Here is a 6,135-nt window from a genome sequence, read left to right on the forward strand (position 1 = left end):
TCAAAAAAGGGTTTTTTAAAGATGAGGGTGTGTTTGAACATGAGTGCAGGAGGTCCCGGTAGACTATCTCCCAACAACTTGATCAATAAAGACAACATCGTTGTAACTTACAATTCTTTAAAAAATTTCATTCCTTTTGTAATCAACATGAAGTTGGATGAAGAAGAACTTATGTTATGGAAGTCCGATGTCGAAACAGCATTTAGAATTATGCCGCTTCATCTTCAATATCAACTTCGTCAAATTATGAGGATCAAGGATAAGAAACGAGTAGATTATAACTTAACTTTTGGTTCATATGCTTCTCCACACATTTGGTGTGGTTTCTTTTCCCTCGTTTCATGGATTGCCGAGTTTGTCTTCAACATCAAGAAGATGAATAACATGATGGAAGATGTTTGGGGTATTTGTAGTAGGAAAGATTTCACTAATTTCAAAGGTCATCTTATCCCTATTCCTCAAGCAAAGTTACTAAACTTGTTTGACATGTTAGGCATTCCATGGGTCTGGAAAAAGCAAATTCATGGTCTGGTGATAGAAATTATAGGTCATATCGTTGACACAAAGGAGATGACAATGTATCTTGAAGAAGATAAAAGGTTGAAATTATTCACAAAGATCAAAGATTTCATTTCTGAACCAAAACAAAAATTAAAAGATTGGCAGGAATTACTGGGTACACTCAATTGGGCATGTACATCTATGCCATGGGGAAGATATGCACTGCAAATCTTATACGACAAGATTGCAGGTAAAGACAAGAAGTATATGAAGATTCCTTCAAATAAGGAAAACCAAGATGACATGCAATGGATTTTAAATTACTTCAAGAATTTGTCAGGAGTCCAATTTCTCCACTCAATGAGATGGAATCTTCAAGATGCTGACTCAGTCTATTTTACTGATGCATGTATGTCAGGGATCCATATTTGGGAACCAAGTTCTCGCATTGGAAGACACTCGGTCTTACCACCACCAACTAGGAACATTTATTGGGCGGAATTGTTAGGGGTACTTTGTGCAATTGATTATGGCATAAAGGCAGGTTCAAAAAAAAGAATTATTCATTCGGACTCTCAACTAGTTTGCGATCTTTTTAATTCATACACTCCTAATTTCAAAGTGAGACCACTTTTCCGTGACTTGGTGTCTCGGTTGGTTGAAGCTGGTTCTGACGTAAAAGTCATGCACATATCAAAAGATTTCAACACCAAAGCTGATGATTTGTCTCGCCAAAAGATAGATATAACGGATAAGGATTTAGAAGATCTTCATCTCAGAATCAACGGTTCTTCAGTTTTATATTTTCAAATTAATCCCAATTTAGCTTCTGGTGGTCTTGAAGCCAATCTTTTGGTAGAAACTATTCCTTTCGTCAATAACTTTTATTCTGGTACAACATCATGGGTTGATCCAAGAAGACTTCACCTATCTTAAACATTACATTAGAAGAACTTCACAAATTATCAAAAGAAGATCGTCAAGCAACCGTAGCAAAAATATCATTAGTAAAATATCAATCAGGGTTTCATAGTTTTGCGAGGTGGTGTAAAAAATTCAAACAACCTTTTATTCCAAATGTTAATAATTGATGTGAATATGTATCTTATAATTCTTGCGTCATTTCTCCAAGATCAGTTCAAGCTCATTTAGTAGGTATAGCACATATTTTTAAATTGAATTTCCCTTCTGTTTGTTGTGAATCAAGAAATCAAGATGTGATTGATACAATGAAGCATTGTCTTAATGAATGCTCAAACCCGGTTGTTAAGAAGAAAGCTTTATCTGTTCAGCAAATCAAAGAAGTCATCAAAAAATCATTGTCATCACACAATGACAAACTCTTTCTGGCCATGCTTGGTATAGGTTGTGGGGGTTTGCATTGTTTAGGAGAACTTGCAATCCCGGATTCCGTTAATCTTTATGATGAGAGAAAAATTATCTTATGTTGTGCGCTTCAGTTTTCAGTTTGCAAGAAGTTCATTCAGTATCACCTTCCTTATTTTAAAGGCAATAAAAGATTCATCGGAACTCCAGTTATTATCTAAAATTTTGAGAACACAACCGCTTGTCCTATCTGTCTTCTCAAGTCTTACTTACGCTCAAGAGAGACGAATTTCATTTCTTATCCTGAATTATTCATCACTTCAGCAGGATCTCATCCGACTTACTCCTGGTTTTTAGAGCGTTTCCACACACATTTCGACAAAACATTTTCAGGTCATTCTTTAAGATCCGGTGGTGCAACAGCTTTAGCTCAAGCGGGTGCTACAATGGATTACATCAAAAGCGCCAGTCGCTGGTTTTCAGATGCTTTCCTTATTTACGTGCGGGGTCACTGTGCTCTTTGTCTGCCGGAAAATCAAAATCATGTGATGGGTTGCACATCCCATGTTGGTTATAAGGTTGTTTTCAATTCGTAAGTCCATGCTTGAATGGTCAATGGCATAAATGCCTTTCAAGTTTTGTATTGGTCAATGCATATATATATATATTCATATGGTTAATGGTGGTGGCCTTAATTACACGGTCAATGGCTTTATGCCTTATATCTTATTTTGGGTCAATGGCTTTATGCCTGTGAAGATACTTATGCAGCGATTCTTTATCCTTTCTTCTTCCTGAATTGGTTTGGTGTGATAGATACTGACAATTCCTTTATGTTATTAATTTCTTCCTCTCCTTCTTCACCACTCTTTTGGTACACTGGTAGGCGGGTCGGAGAGGGCGTTTGTTTGTATCAAGTAATTATATTCCCTTGGCTTAGGCCTTGGGCTTTGCACCAAACATTCCCCTTTGGTATTTGTATACCACAATATCAGTCAGTTTTAACAATCCCATTTCTCGCTGTTGGTAACTTGTTATTAACCCAGTGGAATGGGAAAGTTGGATTGTTACATGTCATGTTGGGTCTGAACTGACGGGTCGGGTTACACAATCTTATCTCTGATTTGTAGGTATGATGTCATACCTGTTGACCACTCCTTTTTACCAACTTCCCATAGTGTTCACTTTTGTCAAAGTTCCTCTCTTTGATCTCAAGTACTCCATCTAATCTTTAAAACTCATGAGCAGTTATTAAATCAAACTATTTTCATCCCTCCCTCCCACCCTTCAAAAAAAGGAAAGAAAAGCTTGTCGCTGGTGTTTGAGTGCAGTAGTTATATATTTATGTTTTTTCAAAAAAAAAAAAAGAAGAAGAAGTGTATTGCCATCAAGTATTAGTTCAGCTTTATTCAAGTTATTTTATCATTTCAAGTATTAGTTCAGTTATATTAGTTATTTTATCATTTCATTTTCATTTTCATTTTCTTTTCATTGGTTTATCTCATGGTTTTTTGTTAGTGTCTTTAGTTGTTGTGTTTGTTATGTTTCATTTAAGCTGCTTTTTCAATTTTTGTATAGTTACGTTTAAGCCGCTAGCCACCCCGTAGGGCGTTTGTTTGTATCAAGTAATTATATTCCCTTGGCTTAGGCCTTGGGCGTCACACCAAACATTCCTCTTTGGTATTCGTATACCAAAATATCAGTAAGTTTTAACGATCCCATTTCATAGACTATATATTCTTGATCTGTGAATACAGGAGCAGGTGTGTACAGATTTATGATGTCATATGATGACATCGGAATTATGGTGGTCGGACAGGCAAATGGCCCCATATGATATTATGTTGAAGTCAGTTTGAAATCTTTCTGAATCTTTCATGAATCTTTCATGAAGCCAGGGTAATCTCTGGCCTGCCAGAGCCTAGTAGCTGGGGGCTGTGATGATTCCTCAGTTGTGTAGAGCAGTTTTCAAGCCTACTATAATGAGAAAATCTCTCTTTCAGTAGTCTATATGAGAAAATGAATCTACACACTTTTTATCCGCATGATCCCACCTTACTCTATGGAGTTTCAGTGGTCATTGTTATTGAAACAAAACTGCTTGCCTCAATTTCTGTGGCTATAAATATTGTATTACACATGGACATTCTTACCCAAAGCCTAATTGACACCAGGCATGAATTGTAAGACAAAATAAATTGAATGAATGATCAAGCAAGTTGTGGATTGATTAATACATCTGGTTCATATCCTATCACAAATCTTGAAAGTACCACAAGTTATATGAGTTCAAGTCAAATAAATCAATCAATCAGAAAAAAAAAAGTTGCTGACCTTTATAGCCAAATTGATCCTTCATAAAGACCATAGATCATCTCAGGAGTAAACACTTCTTCTGCTACAAAGTAGATTTCCTCAATCTCTTCTTCAGGAGTCAAGTCTGGTATCAAGACTCCTGATTGGCGAAGATGGCCTTTGGATATCCCAAAACCCATCTCAATTGAGTTGTAATCTGGAGAGTATGGTGGAAGGTGAACCAAATAAACACCATACTCACTGCACATTGCTCTCATTTCACCATTGTGATGTATGCTGGCATTATCAAGGACAGGGACCAAGTTTGGTCCAGGAAACGGGTTTGTCATTGGAAGCTTTTCGGATCCAAGAAACATCAATATTGAACAAACAAAAAACAAAATGAGAGACTTACCAATTGATTGGCAAGAAAAGATTCAAAGTCTCCTTGCTTAATCGACCCTTCTATTACTTTCAAGGCAACCAAGCCACTGAGCGGTATAGCTGGCTGTAAGATGTATCATCTTGATGCAGTCTGTCTGTACGTTCACCACAAGGTGCTCTTGCAAATTGGCAATATAATTGTTGCTTGCTGATAGAGCTCTCGTCTAAAACATGAAGTCAGAATCATTGTACATAAATGCAGGAGATAAAATAGACAAAAAACTGACCAGTAAAGATCAAGCACTCAGCTGGAATTTGGCTCATATCATACAAGAATTGAGTGTGAAGCTCAGGCGATTGATTTGGATGAACAGTACAAGTAACTTTGCGAGTTATGTTGAGTCAATCATGGAGGTCAATTGCAAGTGCCGACTTTGATATCACAATACCAGTACGTTCTTGATGCCACAAGCGATTTTGTCAAGGAATAAGGTTAGATCAATCCTGAGTAATTCAAGTGCACAACATTGGCCGGCTTCTGTAAGCTTAGGTCCACAGCCAGGGGTGAGATGAAATGTGGGATCAGAGATGACATCCCCAGTGGTGTGAAAGAGAGAGACCCATTGCCTAATTGAGTCACTGGATACATCAAATCAATCTCTTCTTCAATTTGGTCGTGTGTCATTCCATTGAGGGTGTGCCGGACTACAAGCCACTTGATTTGAGGTGAGTAATATACGTAGACCATGATTGGGTGAGGCAGAGGAATGATGGGTTCAATGAGAAATGTTTAGAGCATCTCCAATGAGATGGGTGGTTTGGTCAAGACAGTATTAACATACTCGGTGATGTCACTGAAACATTATAAGGCTAATTGTTATGAATGTCACGTTTGTGTTTGTTGTGTATGACATCATTGTTATATGCTAATACATAGTTTCTCATTCAATCTCTCTATTAACTATTAGCATTGGTTAGTTTGTATATTGTATTTCAATTTGTTAGCTGGATTTGGTTTCTCTTCACCTTTCCATATTGTTCTCCGAAATCTTAAAAATGAACTACTGTAAACCTTGTAGTCGGAGATTTTCTCTTCACTTCTCGAATCTTCTTTTTTGTTAACTCAAAATGTCAGGTCCTACTGCGACAGCTGGTGAAAGAACCATTCTTCCATCGTCTTTGTTATCTCCTAACACTACTCTACCAAAATCTGTTCGCACTGAATCTAGTCGTGTTGAATCCAAACCGAATACATTCATTGTACAAAAATGAACGATTAGATGCTACAGGTGTCAAACAACTAGAAGCTCCTGGTGCAAACTCAAACTATCATCATTGGCAGTTTGTCATGGGTAGGATTATAAGGGGTTCGGCTTACGGCTATGTTCTTCGTGAAACTCAACCCTACCCTCTACCGCCGACTGAAGAACATGACAGATATAAAGTATCTGCTCTGCTTCTACGATATGTTGATCCAACCAACTATGAGTTTTTATCTCCGTTTCAAGGTGATCCGTTGAAACAATGGAAGGCTTTACAAGAAGCACATCAAGACGCTTCATCCGGATCAAGAATGTTCTGGTTGGAAAAGCTTGTGACTGCGAAAATGGGCGATTCATCCATAACGAC

The sequence above is a fragment of the Melampsora larici-populina genome, assembly GCF_000204055.1.
Source record: "Melampsora larici-populina 98AG31 unplaced genomic scaffold MELLAscaffold_20, whole genome shotgun sequence".
Taxonomy (NCBI): Eukaryota; Fungi; Basidiomycota; class Pucciniomycetes; order Pucciniales; family Melampsoraceae; genus Melampsora; species Melampsora laricis-populina.